We start from the raw sequence: 26,311 nt of genomic DNA on the forward strand, positions 1-26,311 counted from the left end.
CAAGTGATCATGAGGATAATTCACTATGATCAGGTGGGATTTATACCAGGAACACAAGGATGGCTTACTATTAGGAAAACCATCCACATAATTGACCATATCAACAACCAAACTAACAAAAATAATATGATTATCTCTATAGATGCAGAAAAATCCTTTGACAAAAATACAACACTCATTCCTATTGAAAACACTAGAAAGTATAGGAATAGAAGGACCTTTCCTAAATATAATTAACAGTATATATTTAAAACAGAATAGTATAACTGTCATATCTTTGGGAAAGAACAGATTTTAAGACCAAACAAGAGATAGAGAATATTATAAAATGTAAAATGAATAGTTTTGATTACATTAAATTAAAAAGGCTTTTTTTTGTACTGTGGAAAGGAAAATTAAAGCAAGTTTTGGACTGTCTGCCAATCAGATAGAACATACAGCAATTGGAATGTTAGAAAGAAGATATTGACAAGAATGACAGTTGTTGTGGGGAGGGGCAACTGAGAGTGGCAGTTGGTATTGTGGTGAGCACTTGCCTCCTGGCCCTGGAACTGTAAGGAGCCTTGCTCCCTGTTTCTGCATAGAAGTGCCTCTATTCCTGATTTTCCCAACTGTGTGCTCTACCTAGATCCCTGAGATCATGTTCATTGGGCAAAAGGACTTAAGGGAAGCAATTTGGACTGTTAGGTCAGTCTTTAGCCTGAAGAGACAGGCCCAACCAGCTCTGAAAGTCAGAACTTTATTTCTCTTGCTGTCTACTGCTAAGACTTTGAACTTAAGAAAACTGGAATAGATTATTGTAGACAGGAATAAAGGAAACCCTTTGAAGCCTGGACTCAGCTCAAAAGTTGAGAGACATTCAAACCTCATCTAGGGAAATCCCTCTTCCCTCTTCCCTGATACCTCACCAATCCAAACTTGTTATTAAAATTTATTTTTATTTAAATAACCGCAGTCAGATAAGAGGACTATCATTTCAGGAGACATAAAGGGAGCTAAAACTCAGGACAACCAGTCAACTATAAATAGTCCTTATTTGACCCCTGCTAGGCAACTAAACATGGAGAGAGGCTTGTGCCTCAGGATGGTCCATGCTTACCTGCTCTGAGGTGTCTTCCACATCTATCCATAGAGAAGACATCCCCTCAGTCTATCATAATTGACCCATTTCTTGGGAACTCCATTTTTCAAAAATAGCCTTTTGTCATGGGGCTTCTTTCTCCTTTTACCTCTGTGTCAGCCATATTCCCTCTCTCCATTCAACTCCTCCATTCCCTGTTATGAAAACTTCATTATCCCCTGTTCTTCAATCCCACCCATTTTCCTAATAAATATTACAGTACAAACAAAACCAATGCATCCAAAATTAGAAGGAAAGCAAGAAATTGGGGGGGGGACCCCTTATTAACAAAAACCTCTGACAAAGGTCTAATTAATCAAATTCACATGGAGCTAAATCTATTGTATAAAATGTCAAGCCATTCCCCAATTGATAAATGGGCTGCTGCCTCTGGCACTTGCTCCTTCTCCTGCTCCTCCTGATCTCCTAATTCTCCTGCTCTGGCCCTGGCCTTGACTGCTGTTGCTGGTCCAGCAGTGTTGCTAGTTGCTGCCACCTCTACAACACACAGTCTGGGAGTCCTTGGAGCTGCTCTTTGGGCAACTGATAAAAGCCAGGGTGTGTTTTCTTAGGCAATAATTAGCCTCCTAACTCCCTGTCCATGTGACAGAGGAAGCAAGCTGCTCGTTGGCATTTTACCTCTAGGGGAAGGGGAAAGAAGGTTACTCTTCCAAAAAGGAAGTAAAATTGCAAGCATGGTGCAATCTATGAAAGAACAGTGTATTATCTATCTCAAACAGCTCCCAGTTTGGGGATGCTTTTCCTTCTTACCATTCCTGGGTTCACTGGTACTTGGCCACTATCTTGCCTGAAATTCAGGGGAGAAATTCATCTCCCTACAACCCCTTGCCATTTGGGCCTGCCTAGTCTCTAATATTCATCCAATTAAGTATTTCTCTACACTATGTTCATTGAGGAATTCTCCCTCACTGTGACAAAAGGAACATGAACAGATAGGGAAGAAATTTTAAGGAGTCTGGAGATGAAGTTTTAAGCCTTTTCAGACTTGATTGTTTTATGAAAGTCTCTGTATATTACTGTATTTTACTGAATGTCTGCTTTAAGATTTAATTTTGTTGTTTTAAGTTCATATATTAATCTGATCAATGCTATTCTGTTACACTGAATCATTTTAATCTGCTCTGTTTTAGCTTTTAGATATATTCTGTTACCTTTCCCCTATAACTATACTGAACAAAATATCATTGTATAAGCCCATAAAAAGCTTTTTTCTTCCATTTTTCCTTTGTTAATTGCCACATAGATGATGATGGATGGAGTTTATCAAAACTTGTTCAATTGTATATAGTCTTTGGAGAATTTAATGAGCTAAATATCTCAAATTGATTTTTAAGGGGTTTCAGACATGACTTAGATTTTTAAAAATAGCTCTGACTAATCATTTGCCTGCCTCTGAGTTATTTGTAACAAGAGGTAAAGGGTCTATTTAGTAGCTGAAGTGAAGTGTTATATCACTATCATAATACCCACCTCCACATTTGTAAAAATGTAAATGAATGAGATATCAGTCTCATACCAGCAAAACTGGGAAGTTGTTCCTAGGGCATGGTAACCCTGGATGTTTCCCAAGAGGAAGCATCTCCCATTTGTAACTCTTCATCTTACTCTACCCTTCCACCAGAGTGATATAGATTCTTGTTGACATTTTAGACCCAACATCAATAGTACAGAGGTTTGTGTCTTTTCTAGACTCTTCTGCCACATTTTGTTATGATGGCAGTAATAGATTAAAAAAATATTTCAGCCAAGATTGAAAGATTTGCTACACCTGTAAAACTTGTGACAAGTATCCATTAGCTTCTAAGGTTCTTTTTTAAAATGTCATACATCAGACTCTTGTGAATTCTAATGATAATGGGTTTGTTTGCTTAAATGGGTTATTATAACTTTGGGGATTTTGATATTTCTTGAATGTGAATTACCTGTTGTACTATTGTTCTTTATAAACCTATTACTTTAAAAATAATTGCACTCACACAGTGTATCATGGCCAGGTTAAAAAAAAAGTAGATGGATCTCATTTTGGGTGTAAAACCTTTGTATTCTACCTTTTCTTAGCTGACACAGTGTGTCAATGATGGTAAGCTATACATTTTTCATTTTAAAAACTTTTTTATCATTGTTTTTCCTTGCATGTGTAATAAAGTATTTGAGTTTTATTTTCTTCTCTCCTTTTTGTGTTTGAAGCACATGTTACCAGTATTGAAAAGATTTTCTTTAACTTGTTTTGATTTTGCAGTAACATAAGTTTAAAATACATTTGCCCTAATGTCAATGCATACCCAAAAAGCTTTAGACTATAAAAATGATGCCACTGATTGTTTAAAAGTTATGGGAATTTGATTAATGATTCTGTCTGAATCCGGGAGAAGGGAATACAAAAAGAGTCATTGCACAGTGCCAAAGAAGCACAAAGCTACTTGCATAGTGCCAATTGAGCACAAGGTAAAAGAGACCAAACCAATCCTATGTGGATTGATGATATTCTGCTCAAAGAGTGCAAGGACTTTATCATGTGTGAGACTTGAGGTTGTGGCTATTTAACATGTGTCAAATACAGGACTTCCTGGTACTACACACTCTATTCAAGTACATAACATCAATTATTCTACCTCTCATTTTCTGCTAAAATCTAGTCCTTTTTCTATCTTTCATAGTGTGGCAAACTTTCTGTAGTCCTGGATTCTGATTGGGTAAATGCAAAATTGCTTAAATCATTTTAATGTGGCCCTGATTCTAGGACATGCTATTGGTTTACTTTTCTTTACTTAGGATTTTTACACATAAGACTGTGATATTTTATATTTCATCCACAAGTTATTTTTTCTCTTTTATTTGGATTTTTTGGATCTTTTCGATTTCTCTTGCTAATTGATTCATATACCTCATAACTCAGCCATGCATCCCTAAGTGATCCCTGTGTTTTTTCAACATCCTCCTCAGGAGGGAATGTATTATTATTCTAAAATGCAAAGTTTAAATTCTTTTGAGAGAAATTTCAAGATAAGAAACATGCTACCTCTCTGAATCCAGAAAGTGAACTGTTTGGAGAAGGTACCATGAAGATGCCTACACAGACCACATGCTGCACCAGAAGATCCAGAGTGATCTTTGGGATGTGGTGATTTGAACTGTGTGGGGTTGAATGCATTTCTTTTTGTATGTATACTCTCATGCCGAAGGGGACTGCCCTTTAATTGGCTTTTTGTCAATGCACCTAGCAATCATTGATTTGTTCTTTTTTCCTTTTATGGCCAGATTATTGTAATTTAAAAGTTGATTGTGTTAAATGATCAATTGGGGAAAATGGTTTCCCAATGATCATCAGGGGGGAATGTGTAATTAGAAATCAGTTATCCTAAAAACTACATTTCCCAGGAACCCACTGACTTCCTGTCATTACGTACTTCCTATAGACAGATGGATAAATTCAGTGGGCATTCCTTGTCTGGGCTCTTTGCTTCCTATTGGTGACTGTGGTAGTAAGTGGGGATTTTGAAAAGGCTGATTAATCATTGGCACATGTTTTTTTCTCTTTTGTTACCTTTTTATTCCTTTATTTCTAATGATCATTAATAAATCTTTTAAAATATAATATTTTTATTATTTGAGATCCATTTCAATTTTTACAATAGAAATTTTAAATAAAATATGAGTAAGGAGATTATAGCATTATATATATGTATATATATATATATTTATATATATATATAAAATCATACACCATGGCCAGCTGGGATTTGTTCTGAGAATGCAGAACTGGTTTAATATTAGGGAAAAAATCAGTATAATTGAATATATCAATAACAAATACAACAAAAATCATATAATTTTATCATTAAATATAGATAAAACTTTTAACAAAATATAACACCCAATTTTTTACTATAAACACTAGAAAGCATGGGGATAAATGGAACTTTTTTTGATTTCTCTTTTTAAAATATATATTTAAGATATATATTTTATCTACTTCATTAAATATTTACTAATTATATTAATTTTTAATTCATTTTTTGAAATTTTGCATTTCAAATCCTCACCTTTCATCCTATCCCTAAACCTTCCCTTGAACAGTTTTCTTAAAATCATAAACAGAACTATCTAAAACCAAGAGTCAGAGAGAGAGAGAGAGAGAGAGAGAGAGAGAGAGAGAGAGAGAGAGAGAGAGAGAGAGAGAACCACCAGTGCAGGGAATGAGTTATTTTAACAGAACCATTCAGAGAGCTTCTCATGCTAGCTTTTCAGAACTGTAGCTCCTCCCATACTGAGATCATAGGCCAATGGTCTTCAAATATATGGGATATTATGTCTGCACCTGGATGATAGCATGCTGGACATCACCGGGGATGCTGCATCAGAGAAGTTACTGATTGCTACGTTAATCTACTGGAATGAGTCTTCCAGGATTAGCCTGGATTAAAGGAGAACACTAAAGAGTCAACTAAAAGCACAGTTGGAACATTAAATTTAGCAAAATTGGAGGATATAAAATTAATCCACATAAATTATTATCATTTTTATGTGTTACTAACAAAATCTATTAAGAAAACCCATTATGTTAATGAGAAATTTCATTTAAAATAACTACATAGTGTGTAAAATACTTGAGAGTCTATCTTCCAAGACATATACTGTAAATATATGAATACAATTACAAGTGCTTTTCACACAAATAAAGATAGATTTAAACAATTGGAGAAATATTAGTCCCTCATGGGAAGGCAAAATCATGAAAATGACAAGCATACCTAAATTAATTTCATGAGTTCTGTACAAGTCAGATTTCCAAAGAGTTACTTAATAGGACTAGAAAAAAAATAAAATTCATCTAGAAGGACAAAAGGTCAGGAATATCAAGAAAATCAAATTTAAAAAGTGAAGGAAAATGGCCTAGTAGTACCAGATTTCAAAGTACATTGCAAAGCAGTAATCATCAAAAAATTCAGGTACTAAATAAGAAATTGAGTTCTTTAACAATGGAATAGATTAGGTACATAATACATAGTAGAAAATTACCATAGAGGTCTAGTATTTGTTAAATCCAAAGTTCCAAGCTTCATGGGTAACAACTCATTTTTTGACAAAAATCATTGGGAAAATTGAAAAATAGTCTGTTAACAATTATGTGTAGTGTAAGATCTCATACTGTTTAAAAAGAGAAAGTCAAAATGAGTGCATACATTAGACATAAAAGGTGAGATTATAACACATTAAGGGAGCTTAGGAAAATGCATCTGTCTGGTCTATGGTAAAGGAAAGAGTTTATGACCAATAAAGAAAAAAAGGGGTCATAATAGGGGGAATTTATAATTTTGACCACATTAAATTAATACAGTTTTATACAAAAGAAATCAATACAGCCAAAAGAAGGAAAGCAGTAAACTGAAGATTTTTTATAGTAAGTTTCTCTGATGAAGGCATCATTTCTCAAATACATGAGCAATTAAGCAAAATGTCTAAAATAAGAGGTATTAAAAATTAGACTATAATTATTATGAGCTCAGTTGATAAATATTCAAAAAATTACTAGGCAGTTTTCAGAAGAAGAAACTATAGCTATCAGTAATCACATTAAAATGCTCTAAATTACTGTTGATTAGATAAATGCAAATTAAACTAGCTCTGAAGTAGAACCTTTAATTTACCAGATTAGCTAAGATGACAGAGAAGGAAAATGACAAATGTTGGAGGAGATATAGAAACCTAACTATATTAATACATTATTATCACAGTTGTGAACTGGTCCAACAATTTTAGAAAACAATTTGGAACTATTCCTGAAGTGGTTTTTTTTTTCATTATTTCCCTGAATATCCTTGATCCTTTGTTATTCCAAATGAACTTTGTTATGGTTTTTTCTAAATCAGTAAAGAAATTTTTTGGGAGTTCAATGGGTATGGCACTAAATAGATAAATAAGTTTGGGTAGGATGTTCATTTTTATTATATTGGCACATCCTATCCATGAGCAGTTAATGTTTTTCCAATTGCTCAACTCTAGTTTTAGTTGTGTGGAGAGTGTTTTGTAGTTGTGTTCATATAGTTCCTGTGTTTGTCTCGGGAGATAGATTCCTAAGTATTTTATTTTGTCTAAGGTGATTTTGAATGGGATTTCTCTTTCTAGTTTTTGCTGCTGAGCTGTGTTGGAGATATATAGAAATGCTGATGACTTATGTGGGTTTATTTTGTATCCTGCAACTTTGCTAAAATTATTGATTATTTCAATTAGCTTTTTGGTTGAATCTCTAGGATTCTTTAAGTAGACCATCATGTCATCTGCAAAGAGTGATAACTTGGTCTCCTCCTTGCCTATTTTGATGCCTTCAATTTCTTTTTCTTCTCTAATTGCTACTGCTAGTGTTTCTAGTACAATGTCAAATAGTAGAGGTGATAATGGGCATCCTTGTTTCACTCCTGATCTTATTGGGAATGCATCTAGTTTACCCCATTGCAAATGATATTAGCTGATAGTTTTAGATATATACTGTTTATTATTTTTAGGAATGACCCTTCTATTCCTATGCTTTCTAGTGTTTTTAATAGGAATGGGTGTTGTATTTTATCAAAGGCTTTTTCTGCATTTATTGAGATAATCATGTGGTTCTTGCTGGTTTGCTTGTTGATGTGGTCAATTATGTGGATGGTTTTCCTAATGTTGAACCAGCCCTGCATCCCTGGTATAAATCCTACTTGATCATGGTGAATGATCCTTCTGATCACATGCTGGAGTCTTTTTGCTAGTATCCTATTTAAGACTTTTGCATCTATATTCATTAGGGAGATTGGTCTATAATTTTCTTTCTCTGTTTTTGACCTGCCTGGTTTTGGAATCAGTACCATGTTTGTGTCATAAAAGGAGTTTGGTAGAACTCCCTCTTTGCTTACTATGTCAAATAGTTTGTATAGTATTGGGATTAACTGTTCTCTGAATGTTTGATAGAATTCACTGGTGAATCCATCGGGCCCTGGGGATTTTTTTCTTATGGAGTTCTTTGATGGCCTGTTGGATTTCATTTTCTGATAATTATTTAAGAATTCTATTTCTTCTTCTGTTAGTCTAGGCAGTTTGTATTTTTGTATAAATTCATCCATATCACCTAAATTGGTGTATTTATTGCCATATAATTGGGCAAAGTAAGTTTTAATGATTCCCTAATTTCCTCTTCATCAGAGGTGATGTCCCCCTTTTCATCTTTGATGCTGTTAATTTGCTTTTCTTCTTTCCTTTTTTAAATTAGATTGACCAGTACTTTGTCTATTTTTGTTTTTTCAAAGTACCAGCTTCTTGTCTCATTTATTAAATCAATAGTTCTATCACTTTCGATTTTATTAATTTCTCCCTTAACTTTTAGGATTTCTAGTTTGGTTTTCTGCTGGGGGGTTTTAATTTGATCGCTTTCGAGTTTTTTATTTGCATTTCCAATTGATTGACCTCTGCTCTCCCTAGTTTTTTAATATATGCACTCAAGGATATGAATTTACCTCTGATTACTGCTTTGGCTGCATCCCAAAAGGTTTGAAAGGATGTCTCACCATTGTCATTTTCCTTGATGAAATTATTAATTGTTTCTATGATTTCTTCTCTAACTAAACGATTTTGGAGTATCATATTGTTTAATTTCCAATTAGTTTTTGATTTGGTTTTCCACATACCATTACTGATGGTTATTTTTATTGCCTTGTGATCTGAAAAGGTTGCATTTATTATTTCTGCTTTTCTGCATTTGTATGCCATGTTTCTGTGACCTAGTGTATGGTCAATCTTTGTGAATGTGCCATGTGGTGCTGAGAAGAAGGTGTATTCCTTTTTGTCCCTATTTATTTTTCTCCATATGTCTATTAATTCTAATTTTTCTAAGATTTCCTTCACTTCTTTTACCTCTTTCTTATTTATTTTTTGATTTGATTTATCTAAATTTGATAATGGTTGGTTCAAATCTCCCACTAATATGGTTTTACTGTCTATTTCTTCCTTCAGTTCTCCTAGTTTCTCCATTAGAAATTTGGGTGCTATATTATTTGGTGCACATATGTTGATTAGTGATATTTCCTCATTATCTAAAGCCCCTTTTAACAGAATATAATTACCTTCCCTATCCCTTTTGATCAGGTCTATTTTTGCTTTGGCTTTATCAGATATCATGATTGCCACTCCTGCCTTCTTTCTGTCAGTTGAGGCCCAGAAGGTCTTACTCCATCCTTTAATTCTGACCTTGTGGGTGTCTACTTGCCTCATGTGTGTTTCTTGAAGACAACAAATGGTAGGGTTTTGGATTCTAATCCATTCTGCTATTCATCTACGTTTTATGGGTGAGTTCATCCCATTCATGTTCAAAGTTATGACTGTCACTTTTGGACTCCCTGGCATTTTGATATCCTTCCCTAATTCTAACCTTTCTTTTTCAGCTCTAACTTTTTAATCCAGTAATTTATTTTAAATCAGTCCCCCTTGCCCCCTCCCTTGATATATTTCCCTTTCTAGCCCCTCCCTTTTTGTTCCCTCCCCCAACCCCCCCTCTTCTTCCCTTCATTTTTTATGTTCCCTCCCCCCTACCTCCCTTGGTTTTCCCTTCTCCCTACCCTTGTTGGGTAAGATAGAATTTAAGATCCAAATGGATCTGGATGTTCTTCCCTCTCAGAGATGATTTCCCTGAGAGTAAGGTTTAAGTAAAAACTCTCTTCCTCTCCTTCTTATAGGAGTTTTCTACCCCTCCCCTTCCCGTGTGAATCTTTGTGTGAGAAAGATTATTCTATTTGGTCTTTCTTTTCCCCCTATTTACACATTACATTTTCCCCACATATTAATATACATTGATTGATATAAATATAGTCCTTATAGAAGAGAGTTTGAATAAAAGAAAAAGGCAACATTTTTCTCCTTTTCCCTTTCCTTTATATTTACCTTTTCAGGTATTCCATGCTCTTTGTTTTTCGATATCGAACTTTCCACAGAGCTTTGGTCTTTTCTTTGCAAAAACTTGGAAATCTTCTATTTTGTTGAATGCCCATACTTTCCCTTGGAAGTATATAGTCAGTTTTGATGGGTAGCTGATTCTTGGTTGAAGGCCCAGCTCTTTTGCCTTTCTGAAAATCATGTTCCATGCCTTATGGTCTTTCAGAGTTGAACTTGCAAGGTCTTGTGTGACCCTGATTGGCATTCCTTTATATCTAAATTGTCTTTTTCTGGCTTCTTGTAAGATTTTTTCTTTTGCTTGAAAGCTTTGTAATTTGGCAATTACATTCCTTGGAGTTTTCTTTTGGGGATTTAGTGTAGAGGGTGTTCTGTGAGCTCTTTCAGTGGCTGTATTGCCCCCTTGTTCTAGAATCTCTGGGCAATTTTCTTTGATTATATCTTGTATTATGATGTCGAGTTTGCTGTTTATTTCTGGTAGTCCAATTATTCTTAAATTGTCTCCTCTCCCTCTATTTTCCAAGTCTATGACCTTGTCAGTGAGATATTTTATGTTCTCTTCTAATTTCTTGGTCTTTTGGCTTTGCTTTATTAATTCTTGTTCGTTTTCTTCCAGTTGGCTGATTTTGACTTTTAAAGCCTGGTTTTCCTTTTCTGTTTGGTCAAATTGGTTTTGTAGATGTGTGAATTTCTTTTGCATTATTTCCCACTTTTTCTCCCAGAAGGCTTCCATCTTTTTGATCATTTGTGATTCAAATTCTTCATGGGTTTGTGGAGAGTTTCCATTTCCTTTGGAAGGTTTTGGAGCATTTGCTTGTGTTTCCTCTTTTATCTCCTATGTATTTTGTATTTTTGCTCCAAAAATGTGTCCAAAGTTGCTCCCTTCTTCTTGTTTTTTTTGGAGTGTTGAGGCTTTTCTGTGCTGTTTTCCATCTCTATCTAAGTGTGGAGGTCTAGCTATTCTTATCTCTGTCTGGTATTCAGAGGCTTTAGCCCCATGGGTGTTATTGCTCTCATTTCCCTCCAGATTCTTCTTCTTTGCCTTACTCCCACACTCTGAGCCTGGCTTTGCACTGTCCCCGAGGTATTTCAGAGGCCTGCACTCTGAGGGGGGAGGGGCCGCGGCTTCCTGGAGCTCCAAGGGCTCCTGATAGGATTAACTTCAGTTGGGTTGGATTGAGTGTGTCTTAAAGCAGGGACCTTCCCTGAGACTTGGACGGAAGGATCCAGCCAGGGGACTACAGTCTCCCCTCTGTCTCTCTCTGTTTCCCTGTTGTCTGTGTGCCCCCGCCACTGGCTCAGGTTGTTTTCAGGGTGCAGACTTCAGAATAGCTGACCGACCCTGGGGTCCTTTTGCTGGCTCTTAGGTTCCTGCTGCTGCCTCAGATTCAGCGCTCTGGGTTGGAGGGGATGGGTCCTGGGACCTTCCTTGTGCCTATCCCTTAGATCCGAGTGATCTCGGGTTCTGGCTTTTGGGAGGCTGTACCTTTTGATCCAGGTCCAGGAGGAGGGTTCCCTGGATCTATCCTGTTGTTTGTTTTGAATTTCGGTGTCCTAGGAGCATCCGGAGATCTGAACTTTAGCTCTCTCTAAGCCGCCATATTGACCAGAACTCCTCCCTAATTTCCAAAAATATTTATAGCAGCTCTTTTTTGTGGAGACAAAGAATTGGAAATTGAGAGGATGTCCATCATTTGGTGAATGACTAAATAAATCTTAGTATGTGGTTGCAGTGGAATACTACTTTATTGTAGTAAAGAATGAAGGACATGGTTTCAGAAAAACCTTAGGAAGTCTTATATGAACTGATATAAAATGAAGTGAGCAATACCAAGAGAAATTGTATGCAATAACAGTAATATGATCATGACAATCAACTATGAAAGACTTCAGTAATCTGATTAATACAATGATTCACAATACTTCTAAAGGATTTGTGATAAAAAAAATTTACTATCCATATTCAGAGAGAACTGATGAACTTTTGAGTACAGATTGAAGTATATTTTTCACTTAATTTTTTTCTTCCTTTTTTGTAACATGGCTAATATGGAAATATGTTTTGCATGACTTCATATGGACAATCAGTATCATATTGCCTGCTTTTTCAATGGGTTGGGGAGTCAGTGGAGAGTGGATAGAATTTGGAACTAAAAATGTAGAGGGTAAGATTTTAACCAACTTATTATTTAAATCTGTGTCATTGTACTTTGAGGGAAGAAACCACATGTTATCTAAACTTTATATCTTGTCTGGTGCCTGAAACTGTGATCCACATACAATAAGCACTTAATAAATATTTCTAGACCTTTATTTGTATTTGTTTTGACTACTTCCTCTTGTAAGGTAGAATAGGTTTTCCCTTAAGAAAATAACCTCTGAGCATTAGCAGTACCAAATCTCAGAGTACACTTCAATTCAGCAGCTATCAAAAAACACTTTGGGAACTAGTTAAGAAATAGCTTGGGAATTGATTAAGTAGATAATATACAGAAGCAAAAGTAAACTGTAACCTAGTTTTTAAAGCTACTAAGGAAAATTAGAAAACAGTATGGTAGAAATTAGATATAAACCAACATCTATCACTATGACAAGATAGTAGTAGTCTCTCGGTAACCAAGGATGACTATTGTTTTTGTGTGTTTTTGTGCACAAAGACACTTGTGTGTGAAGGAGATTTAAGTGGAAAAGTCGATGCACAGAGACAGTCCCACTCTCTCGGCGTTGGAAGCCTGAGTCCAGTGGCACGAAAAGTCTTTACACCTGGAGACTTCCTCAGCTGCATTGGATGGCCGTGTTGTCTTTTGTGCTCCAACAAGCTCTGAGCACTCCACAGTGCTTTGCTGTGTCTCCCTCTCAGCCATAGAACCTTCTTATTGGTTTCTTCTGTCTGTTCGGCCGAAGCAGTCTTCACATGCTGGGTGAGCAAAGCCCTGGTTCACCAGGGGTCGACAACCCGATGGCTCTACTCTCACAAGGTTTAGCCGGCCTGTTGAAGCCGTTGCCCTGGGTGTGGCCGCTGCCGCATGCTAGCAGCTACTGGGAGCCACAAGTGAGAGCTGGGTGTCAGGTGGGGGTCAGAGGCTGGAGAGCTGCCCTAAAAGGGCACGACAGGCCCTCCATACCAGAGATACTACCCCTCCCTGAGCACCCCATACACCCATGACAAGATACCAAACTCCAAATGGACAGATGACTAAAACATAAAAGGTGACATAATTCCTTTTCAGAATTTTAGATAGGTGAAGAGTTTATGAGAAAATAAGAAACAGAGAGGATCAAATAAGATAAAATGGTCAATTTTATGTGCAAAAAATTAAAAAAAAGTTTTTCAACAAATAAAATGAATGTAGCTAAAATTAGAAGAGAAATAGGTAATTGGGGTGAAAGGTATTTGTAAGAAATTTTTCTTAAAATTCTCATTTACAAAACATGTAAGGAACTACATTCAAGTTTATAAAAACTCTCCAAGTGAAAAATGGTCAATATGAACAGGAAGTTTTTTATTTATAATTTAATTCATAAAGATATTTTATTTTGCCAATTACATGTAACAACAAAATATTTATAGCAGCTTATATGAATCACCCCATATTGTCTCCCCCTCTCTCTCTTCCCAGAGCTGGTAAGAGATTTGATCTGGGTTATAAATATATTATCATGCAACACTTTTTTTCCATAGTGTTCATTTGTGTAGGAGTATACTCATGTGAAACCCCAAACCCCCAAATAAAAACCCAAATGAACTGGAGTGAAAAATCATATGCTTTCATCTGCATTCTGACTCCAAAAGTTTTCTCTGGAGGTGTATAGCATTTTTTGTTATAAATCTCTCAGAATTGTCCTAGATCATTGTATTACTGAGAATAGCTAAGCCTTTCATAGTTGATCATTCCACAACATTGCAGTTATTGTATACAAGGTTATTCTGGTTCTGCTTATTTCACTCTGCATCATTTCATGTAGGTCTTTCCTTCTCTTCCTGAAATTGTCCAGAACAGGGAATTTTTAAGGTAAGAAATCCAATATATCAATAGCTATTAGACAGAATGCTACAGATGACTAGTAATAAGAGAAATGAAAAATAAAATGACTCTGAGATTTTACATTTTATCCATTTTATTTGAAACAAAGAAAAATGACAAATGTTAACAGGGTTGGGGGGAAACTCACATTATTGCAAATGTGTGAATTAGTCCAATTATTCCAGAAAGCAGTTTTGAACTATGACCAGAAAATTAAGCAGTGTATACTCTTTGACCTAGTAACATCACTCCTAGGAATAAACCCTAAAGAGATCAAATAAAGAGGAAACAGTTTCTTGTATACAAAAAATATTTATAGCAGCTCTTCTTGTGGTATCATAGAGCTGAAAACTAAGGGGATGAAATTCATCAACGGGAGAATGACTCAATAAAGTATAATGTATGAATATAATAGAATACCATTGTCTTGTAATAAATTAAGAAAAGGATGGGTTCAAAGAAATGCAGGATGATGTGCATGAAATAATGCAGGGTGATGAATGTAGAAACAGGAAAATAATTTATATAGCGCATTACTAAAGACATTAGAGTATTAAAGCTTTGAATTTCAATAAGACTTTTGTGATAAACCTGTACTGTAATATCATTGTAAAAACAGGAAACTTTGAAAGACTTAAGAATTCCAATAAATGTAATGAACAACCACGATTCCAAGGATTGATAATAAAAATCTTCTGCCAGGGAAGTAATGGACTCAGGGTGCAAAATGAAACAGTATTTTCAGGTATGACCAATGCAGTCATTGGTTTTATTTAAATTCATTTAAAATTCCTTTAACTTATTTGGGCAATTTATTTTGCTTAATGATGTTATAACTATTTGTTACGAGGGTTTTTTCTTTTTTTCTTTTCAATGCAAGTGGGAGTTTAAAAATTGTTTTAAATTGGAAAAAAGAATTAATGACCCTCACCAAAAAAGGAGGAAACATTCTCATAACTCATAGTCCAGTGATAATCTCTTAGTTTTGAATTTGACCATCCAAGACAAATTCATGATAGAAGAAGGAAAGAAGAAGGAAGAAAAGTCAAGGTGGGGAAAAGGAGAAATTAAAAAGAAAATGACAAGAGAAGGCAAACAGAATATCATGAAAGGTTCTCTAACATTACTGACTTTTCTGGGTTAACATTCCTTCTTTGGAATTATAATAGCTGGCACATGTATTAATGTCTGCAAAGAATTTTATATACATTATTTCTTTTGGCCTGACAATTATCCTATGGAGTAGGTATTATGAGTCTCTTTTCATTAATGAAGTTTTTTGGGTTTTTTTTAAGACTCAGTCTCACAAAAGAGATTCACTGAGGTTGTGACTTGCCTAAAGTCATATAGCTAGTTAGCATTTAAGGTTGAATTTGAATACAGGTCTTTATGACCCCAAGTCCAGCAATTCACCTACTATATTCTGCTGCCCCTCCACTACCCAAGGGTATCTTTGTCTTCTTTCCCAGGCCTCAAATTTTTCACTATTGTCTGAGTATTTCGCTCATCACTAAATCTCCTTTCTAAGAACCTTTTTAATTCCCTGAGTTCTGAGATCTGTGCCCATCAGATCCCTAATTGTCTTACCTTTTCTGTCTTTGCTATCACATCTTGGGGCAAAGTCCTAGCACCATCTGTCTCCATTTACTAAAAATCTATGAAAGTGAGAGGCTCTGTGGCACAAGGAACACCATCAATGTAGTCAGAAGTTTGGACTTCAGATCTTTTGTGGCTGTGGGCACTTAATTTTCCATAGCTTTTTCTGTAAAATGAAGGGGTTGGATTAAATGGCTTCTATGATCTACTCTTTATCAGTGAGTCTATTATTTTTCTATGATTTTTAGAAGTAAAAAGAATATTCTGAAATAAAAAAATAAATGAAATAAAAATTCTGAAATAATACATCAGGACAAAGTAACTAGAAATATGTCTAGAAAGAAAATGACTGAGTCCCATATAAGATAATACTTTCCTTCAAGTTATTCTATTTATATTCAGTTCCTTAAGCCTAGATCAACACATCCTGACTCCCTTAGACTTTAGACTTGAACATCTGGTTCACCTGAGGGTCCCAAATTAGGATAATGGCTTGCCATTCGAAAGATAATTGGATGACCGAATCATAGATTTAGAGCTGGAAAAGACCTTTGAGATCATCTCCTCCAATTTTCTCATTTTACAGGCAAAGAAACTAAGGAACTAAGTAAGTCATTAAGTGACTTGCTCCTGGTTTTACATCTGATAAGCATCATAGGCAGTATTTGAACCCAAATTCTTGACTCTAGCTCCATTCTGAGTCTCCTAGCTTCATAAATCTATTTGTGAATTTGTCTACTTAGGGAAAATCATTATTCTGACTTCTGTTCAGAGAAGAAATTAAATCTCTCTATCCCTAGAATGGAGACATCTAGGTGGTTCAGTGGATAGGGATCTAGGAGAGTGATAGAAAACTGATTCCAAGGAGTGAGGAAGACCTAAATTCAAATCCAACTTCAGACACTTCCTAGCTGTGTGACTCTGAGCCAGTCACATAACCTCTGTTTGCCTTAATCCACTGGAGATGGAAATGGAAAACAACTCTAGTATCTTTGCCAAAACTCATGTCTTCCTGACTCTAGTCCCAGTGTATTATCTTAGCCACCTCACTACCCCAGGAAGGAGTTTGGGGAGTAAGAGAGACTCCAATACCTATTTTTGATTAACCCACCAATTTCTTTGACTATTTGTTTCTATCTTTCTCAAGTGCTTCCCTCCTACTCTGGGCCTGTCAGATGTCAGCTTTCCTATTGCTTCAAACAAAAAAGATATACATAAAGGATTTCAGTCATCAGAGAAAACTAGCCCTTTGGAAAGGGGTCTGAACAACCCAAGATGAAATTAGAAACCCCTGATCTTTCCCTACCCTTGTCTTTTAGTCATCCATTCTCTAGTACTGACTACCAGAGCAGTGACAGAAGGCTAAAAGAATCAAGATTGGCAAGAAAAGTGACTTTCTTTCCGATGCTCTTGACAGCATGTTCCATAAAGATGGAGTTTGAAGCTCAAGTATAATCTACCTGTCAGAAACATTTTCATTTTCTTCAAATACTGGGCAATCTGACAGCCCTTTTTCCCACAACTGAGAAGAATCTCCTAGCATGAGAGGCACTTGCAGACGTGTTAAAAAATTGTGTAGCCATTAACACATTCCTAAAAACAACACTGTTAGAAGGACAAGAAAGCCAAGGATAACAAGTCTTTCTTTCCAATGAAAATGAGTCCAGTTCACTTGATTAAAGGAAGATAAATGAAGGACCTGGAAGCAGACACACCTCGCATTCTGTTCTCTGGTTTGATGTGCCTTGGGACCAATTTGTCTAACTTAGGAAAAATGCAGGCAGTCTTTGAGTTCCTACATTCCAGGAGATAATGTTGATCTGACACAGTGTTATATGAATCATACATCATTCAGGAGAAAATCCTGGACATAATGGGAGAGGCTTGATGACTTCTTTGGCAAAATTTACAACTGGGTAAGTCCAAGAGAAAAGGAAAAAGAGCCCATTGTGATCATAGCAGCTTACATTTATGTTTCAATTTACATTTTCAGAATGCTTTGTAGAATTTTATCTCATCCACACAACTGCTGGGTGAAATAAATAATGCAAGCATTCTGTTGTCCAATTTGTTGGAAAGGAAACTGGAAACAGAAAAAGTAAAGTGTGTATTATGGCTCAAGATTTTAATACTGATCAGACAGGCTTAAAACTGGGGCTCTCTGTCTTTCTGTGTCTCTGTGTCTCTGTCTCTCTCTCTGTCTCTCTCTCTCTCTCTCTCTCTCTCTCTCTCTCTCTCTCTCTCTCTCTCTCTCTCTCTCTCTCTCTCTCTCTCTCTCTCTCTCTCTCATCATGGCTCAGCCCCCACCCACAGTTAAGACCTGAAAACTTTAGAATTTCTGTCTTCAGTCTCTGTTTAGTTTATTTATTTCTCTCAAATCTTGTTCCCCCTTTAGGAAATGAAAATAACAAACACGATAAACAAAGAACAGGTTTATGAGAAACAGGATACAGAAAAGATAATAGAAATTATCCTTTACTGTAGAGTTCCCTTCCTAACAAAGTTTAACACTATCCCTACAAACTAACAGTTCTTTTACTACTAATAATAATGGTAGCAAACATTTATATAGCACATATAAGGATAAAATGAGACAATTATAAAGTTTTAACAGTGCCTAGCACATTGCAAGTGCTAAATAAAAGTTAGTTATTATTGTTATTAGTCAGAAACTGTGCTAATGCCTTTACAAATGTTATCTGGTTTGAGCCTTACTAAACCCCAGGAGGAGGGTGCTATTTTTTCCAGTTTACAGATAAAGAAACCGAGGCAAATAAGGGTTTAGTGATTCACCCAGGGTCATATAGCTAGTAAGTCTGAGGTTGATTTGAACTCAGGTGTTCCTTGCTCCAGACATCATGCTCTATCCTAATTTCCAATCTAGCACTTAGGGAATAGGCTTTATGCCCTTGGTGAAAGAAGGTCTCTTCCCTTATCTCTCAATCTACTCAATCCCTTCATGCTGCTATTTCTGTTACTACTGCCATTGTTCTTGAATATAGGACTATCAATTTGTGTAAGAAAAAATCAAGTCCAACCTCCTTATTTTCCAGATGAGGAACCTGAGTCAGAGGTTGAGTGACTTGTCCAGAGTCACAAATTTAGCGAGTACCTGAAGCAGAATTTTAACTCATATCTTCCTTACTCCAAGTTCAGGAATACCTGCTGTTTCTATGATCATTTGACCTGACCCTCAGACTGTGGCCTCTAAAACTCTTGACTCTGCTGTCCATCTTCAGGCTCTCTCTTTTCTCTCTCTCTAGGAAGTTAGGTCCCTTAACCCATGCCAATGTTTCTCATGGAAACCAACCTCTCACCCTCCCCAAATTTCTATCTCCACTCCTGCATTTGTTTCTCAAACTCCTTCCTGTCCTATGAAAGGAAGAGAAATGAGTGCCTTAAAGGAAATACTCTAGTCCTTTCCAAGCTACCCAATATATTCATGCCCAAGTTAAAAAAAAAAAGAAACTAAACTAAAATATACTAAAAAAAAAAATCACTAAAAATATACCAGATTAGTTTTGATGTGTATTTCTCTGGTCAATTGATAATGATTTAGAGCATATTTTTCACATAATTATATATAGCTTTGACTTCTTCATTTTTATCTTTTGACAAAGTTCTTTCTAAATATTTCTGAGACAGTTTGAGAAACTGTCTATAAAAATCCCCCCCCCAACTTACTGCTTTCCTTCTAATCTTGGTTACATTAATTTGTATAAAACTTTTTAAATTTTATGTATTCAAAATTATCTATTTATAAAACCCCCTTTCTATAAATCTGATAGGTAACATCTAATTTGTTTATGATATCTCCCTTTATCATCATATATCCATTTTATCTTATCTTGATAAATGCTGTTAAGGTACTGATCTGTTTTTGGTCTATTGATTTAGTTTCTTCCAGACTTCTTTCTATTTTTCCCAAGATTTTTACCAAATAATGAATTCTTATCCCCAAAACTTAGACCTTTACTTTTGTCAAGTACAAGATTCCTATAATTTTTACAGTTGTTTGTCGTATTTATTCTGTCCTACTGATCTACTTTTTTATTTCTTAGGAAGTTCCAGATAGTTTTGCTTTAGAATATAGGCTAAAATCTGATATTTCTAGATCCTTTACATTTTTTCCTATTAAGTCCTCTCAAACTTCTTGGACTACCATCTAGCACCCTCTTTCACATGTGATTTGCAAATCACTAAGTGGGAATTGCTGGTCAAAACTAAATTTAGCTATAACCATTCCACAAGAGTCAAGTCTATATGCAAATATGAAGTACTTATTTGGTACCAGGAAAGAGGTTGGGATATAGATGGTTTCTCTTTCTTCAGGACCCCCATTCTGAAATAATAATAACAATAATAATAATAGTAAATGAATGCAAAATCATGTATTGATCACTTACTTTTTCTAAATACTGTGCTAACATTGGGTATACAAATATAAAAGCAAAGACAGTACTTGTCAAGGAAGTCAGGTCTATCTTGTAAAAGAAAGAGACAATACATATAGGGTAATGGTGGCCACAAAAGGTTATTTTTGGTTTGCATAATTAAAAAGAGTCATAAAGGAGTAATATGATTTCCTATAGAAAAGAGGCATTGATTTGATTACAAGTCCAGAACTAGAAAGCAGAGGACAAGGGAACAAAGAGGACAGATGCAAAGAATCTAAAGAGAAGATGATCAGGGAGCAGAATATGGTATGATTGAATTTGGATCTAAATACATAAGTCTATGGACAACCCAAGAAGAGATAATATATTGCTTTAAGATTTTCAAAGTGTATTATGGGGCAGCTAGTGGCATTGTAGATAGTGTTGGCCATGGAGGGAGTCAGGTACACCTGAGTTCATATCTAGGTTTAGACACTTACTATTTATGTGATTCTCAACAATTTACTTAATCCTGTTTGCCTCAGTTCCTCATCTGTAAAATGATCAGGAGAAGGAAATGTTATAGCATGCCAGTATTTTTGCCTGGAAAACCACAAATCGGATCATGAAGAGTCAGACATGACTAAATTGATGACAAGAACATAGTACATTAAATCATTTTATTCTCACAGTATTGATATGATATATTATGTATTTTTTCTCTCAATTTACAGATGAAAAAACTGAGTTTCAGGAAAGGGAAGTGACCTGATCAAGTTTACACAGCTAACAGATGGATTCAAACACAAATTTTAACTTTTAAAAAATTTTAACCTTAAGCACTCTCAAAAAAAGCATTTCCCTATATAAAGCAAAACTCGAAAAAGATTTATATAAGAAAGTGTGAATCTTCATTTCCTATTGCTTGGTATGCTATTGATGCTATTGTTGCTGTTGTTGTTTTAATATTACTTTCAAAACTGTACTGCCTCTTTCTGACCTTTTGTTCTCTGAATTTTGAAAAATGTTCAATGGCCCTCTTTCTGGATATATCACTGTTAAAAACTGTATTGATGTGTTTTGTTTTCATATTATAAACATTAACAGATTTTTCTCACATTGGGAGAGGTATTTTATAGAAAAGTAAAACAATTAAATAAAACTAATAATATGATGACTTCATCTGAAAGTACACGCAACATTTCACACTGGTAGCAACCCTTCCCGTCTCTATTAAAAAAAAAATAACAGAAATCTATTTGCTCTAATTTCCATCCTTAACCAAGATATAAACATAAAGGACCACAACATTCTTGTAAAAGACATTCATAATCAAACAAACAAACAAAAATCAATGGCTGTACTCAAAACCTGCACTTTGCCCTAGAAGACTTTCAGGACTCTCTTTTAATGTTATTTTGTCCACAACTAACCACTTTGTTTCCTGATCATCAGCTCCAAACCATGTTCCAACTCCCCTTTCCAGGACCCCATCTTTTTATTACATATTATATTACCACCTTATAATATAGTCTCCTTTGGGATGAGGACTGTCTTGCTTATTTTTTTAAATATTCCCTATTATTAGCATATTTCCTACCTGATTTTTTTAAACACTTACCTTCTATCTTAGAATCAATACTGTGTATTGGTTCCAAGGCAGAAGAACAGTAAGGGCCAGGCAATGGGGGTTAAGTGGCCTGCCCAGGGTCACACAACTAGGAAGTGTTTGAGGCTAGATTTGAACCCAGGACCTCCAGTCTAGGCATAGCTCTCAATTCACTCAAATATCCAGCTGCCCCCCTAAGTGATTTTTAAATGCTCTATCTACTCTATTCACCCAAGTATTCATCTACCTATCTCTCTATCACTTGCCTATCCATATTATTTTCAGTAAATTCAGAAGTCTAGTTTATTAAGGGTAGAGAGGTGAGAAGGTAGAGTGAATAGAATATTTTTAAGTTTCAGTGTTGTCACCACCAAAAAAATACTTTTGGACTTTGTGGCCTCACCCTGGGAGGTTTGTGGGATGAAGTGAGAATGGCATCTGCTATCACTTCACTAGTCATTCATGAGATCTTTCCTGCTTTCCCCCATAACTAAGACATGCTCCCTTTTGAAAATACTTTATAATATTTTATATACTTGGTATTAAGTTTTCTGTCTTCATGATCTATCCCCCAAATTTAATGTAAGCTCCTTGATGGCAAGAATAGTTTCATTTTTAATATTTTATTCAATGTACTTAACATAGTGCCTAAGACAAGTAGGGATTTCATAAATTTTTATTGAAATGGACGTAATTCATTAATCCTTCTCTATCCCTACCTCACCCCAATCTTTGTTAATTTTTCTGGTTCATCAGAGTATTACATTACTACATCTTTGTGGGGGTAAAATGTTTGCCCATGGCTCCAAGTCAGGAAGGAGAAAGTGCCTTTTTCCAGGGTCTCACAACAAGCTAAAAAGAGAAACTCCAAAACTGCATCTCAATGTGTTCAAACCACAAGACCACAGAACTTACTTCCACAAACAAATCCTTGATTTCCCAGTTGAGAGTCATATTTCCTTAAGGAGAAAAGTTGGAAAGGAGCCAGTAGGCAGCAGTTTGCCACAAAATGTTTTCTCTCTATTAGTTCCCAACACATTCCTGAAGCATACAGACCAATATTACATTCTTAATATTTTATTCTTAGCATTGTTTAGAAAATAAGGTACATTTCTAAAATAGTAAATAGTCTTTTGTGCTTGGATTACTGAACTAGTTGCTGCAGGAAGATGTGAGGAAGGAAAGAAGAAACTAAAGAAAGGAACAGAGGAACAGAGACAGAGAGACAGAAAGAGAAAAGGAAGGAAAGAAAGAGAAAAGGAAGTAAGGAAAGAAAGAGAAAAGGAAGTAAGGAAAGAAAGAAAGAAAGAAAGAAAGAAAGAAAGAAAGAAAGAAAGAAAGAAAGAAAGAAAGAAAGAAAGAAAGAAAGAAAGAAAGAAAGAAAGAAAGAAAGAAAGAAAGAAAGAAAGAAAGAAAGAAAGAAAGAAAAAGAATAGAGGGAGGGAGGGAGGAAGGAAAGAAGACTACAATAATTTGCAGACTTTGATTTTCCTTAAGAATCTTTTAGGCTGCACTTGGAGTTACAGAATACAAGCACTTAGACTAAAAAAAAAAGAGCATCTACTGTATTTATCCATTTGGAAGCTCCCTCCAATGGTCCATTGATTACAGCAAAAATACAAACAGGTTACATAAGTGTTACCATTATTCTGCTCAAAAATAGCAAGGTTTACTCAAGTCCTTGAGGTTCACAAAGTCTTCTCTACTCATATCCCTTTGCAGTGATTACAATGTTCTAGAAGTGTAGCAAAATAAAAGGCTTAGGATCAAGGAAGAGTAAAATCCTAATTCCACATCAGATTGATCCAAATGGAGAAGGTACCTACTCAATTGATATAATACTAGATAAGAAATTCCCGAGTAGATATTTTTCAGTTATGTTCTATCACTTTAGGACTATTGTCTTGAAGTCTCACACTAATTCCTTTGCCTTTACCTACTCTGAGGTGGGGTGCAATGAAGAGTACTTAATATGGTATTTAATCTCTCAGCCTCACTTCTTCATCTGAAAAATGATGACATGACCTATAAGATCCTTTCTAGTTCCATGTCTTGGTTTTAAATCCAAGTTCTCCACCATACTATCTATGGAAATTAAGTCAAGTTATTTAACTCTTCTGGGACTCAACATTCTCATCTGCAAAATGAGAGGTTCAGAACAGGTCAGAAGTTCTTAATCTTTTCTGTGTCATGGACCCCTTTAGCAGTTTGGTGAAATCTATAGATACTTTAGAATAAAGAGCCTGTTACTCATATTCAAAATTGAAGGAAATGTTAAATTTCATTTGAGATTGGTGGAAATAAAGTTAATATATGTGTATTAATTTATATGTATGTGTATGTATCCATCCAAGTTCTAGAAGCCTCTGAAATTTATTGTAGACAGAGTCCATGGACCATTTCTAAATCAAATACTATGTATTGGTGCCAAGGCAGAAGAGTGATAAGAGCTAGGCAATGGGGATTTAGTGACTTGCCCAGAGTTGTATAGCTAGGAAAAGTCTAAGGCCAGATTGAACTAGAGGATTTTCTCTCTCCAGACCTGGCTCTCTATCCACTGAACCACCTCAACTTAGAGGTATTTTTGAAAAATTCACCTTGAGACTGCATATATTTACAAGAATAGAAAATTATTTTGTTCTGAAGTTAGATACATGGTTCAAGAAACATGTAAAATAAAAAGAGAAAAGCTACATGATGGCTTATTCTGTTCACATTTGGAATGAAAGCCAACAGGAATTATAGAGGTTCTCAGATAAGACACTTAACAAATGCCCTTTTTGAACAATGTTTAGTGATTATTTTGTTCTTATTATTTTGATATGTTGGATTAAGCCAATAACTGAACTTAGTATGTAAATTCATAATTTTAATGTGTCGAATTTTGCCCCAACCTAGGCAAATCCTAAAAAATAGTATCACAGATCAAACCATTCTATGTTTATCACTTAGAAGATAAGCAATGTTCTTAGAACAGTTGTCTCTCCATTAATTCATTGCTGGTGGAGTTGTGAACTGATACAACCATTCTGGAGGGCAATTTGGAATTATGCCCAAAGGGCGACAAAAGAATATCTACCCTTTGATCCAGCCATGGCACTGCTGGGTCTGCACCCCAAAGAGATAATGGACAAAAAGACTTGTACAAAAATATTCATAGCTGTGCTCTTTGTGGTGGCCAAAAACTGGAAAACGAGGGGATGTCCATCAATTGGGGAATAGCTGAGCAAATTATGGTATATGTTGGTAATGGAATACTATTGTGCTAAAAGGAATAATAAAGTGGAGGAGTTCCATGGAGACTGGAACAACCTCCAGGAAGTGATGCAGAGCGAAAGGAGCAGAACCAGGAAAACATTGTACACAGAGACTAATACACTGTGGTATAATCGAATGTAATGGACTTCTCCATTAATGGCGGTGTAATGTCCCTGAACAATTTGCAGGGATCTAGGAGAAAAAAACACCATTCACAAGCAGAGGATAAACTATGGGAGTAGAAACACCGAGGAAAAGCAACTGCCTGAATACAGCAGTTGAGGGGACATGACAGAGGAGAGACTCTAAATGAACACTCTAATGCAAAGATTATCAACATAGCAATGGGTTCAAATCAAGAAAACATGTAATGCCCAGTGGATTTACGCGTTGGCTATGGGGGGTGGGGGGAGGAAAAGAAAATGATCTATGTCTTTAATGAATAATGCTTGGAAATGATCAAATAAAATATATATAAAAAAAGAACAGTTGTCTCTCTGATATTTGTATAACCAATTAAGTTGGTTTATCTCTTTTTTTAAAACTTTAATTATATTTTTATTGTCATGCAAAACACACTACCATATTGATCATTGTTGCAAAAGCACACTCACACATAACCAAAAAACCCCAAATAAAACCATAAATACACTGATGTGAAAGATGATTCCAACAGTTCTTTCTCTGGAGGTGGATAGCTTTCCCTGTCCCAAGTCTCTCAGGATTGTCCCAGATCATTGCATTGCTGAGAGTAGCCAAATTTTCACAAATAATCAATGTACAATATTGCTGCTACTCTGTACAATATTCTACCATTTCTCCTTATTTAGTTTTATATCAGCCTCTGCAGATCTTTCCAGCTTTTTTTGAAATCATCTTGCTTATCATTTCTTATACCACAATAGTATTCTGTCACCAACACATACCACAATTTGTTCAGCCATTCCCCAGTTGATAGGCATCCCCTCAATTTCCAATTCTTTGTCACTACAAAAAGAGCTGCTATAAATATTTTATACAAGTAGGTCCTTTCCCCTTTTTTTGATCTCTTTGAGAAAAAGACCCAGTAGTGCTTTTACTGGATCAAAGGGTAGACACAGTTTTATAGCCTTTTGGACATAGTTCCAGATTGGCCTCCAGAATGGTTGAATCAGTTCATAACTCCACCAACATTGGATTTGTGTCTTAATTTTGCCACATCCCCTCCAACATTTATCACTTTCCTTTACTGTCATATTGGCCAGTCTGATAGTATGAGGTGATTTCTCAGCATTGTTTTATTTCTCTAATCAAGAGGGATTTAGAACATTTTTATATGATTGTTGATGGTTTTGATTTCTTCATCTAAGATTTATTATTCATGTCCTTTGATCATTTGTCAATTATAAATATA

This window comes from Monodelphis domestica, chromosome 2 (genome assembly GCF_027887165.1).
Source record: "Monodelphis domestica isolate mMonDom1 chromosome 2, mMonDom1.pri, whole genome shotgun sequence".
Classification (NCBI taxonomy): domain Eukaryota; kingdom Metazoa; phylum Chordata; class Mammalia; order Didelphimorphia; family Didelphidae; genus Monodelphis; species Monodelphis domestica.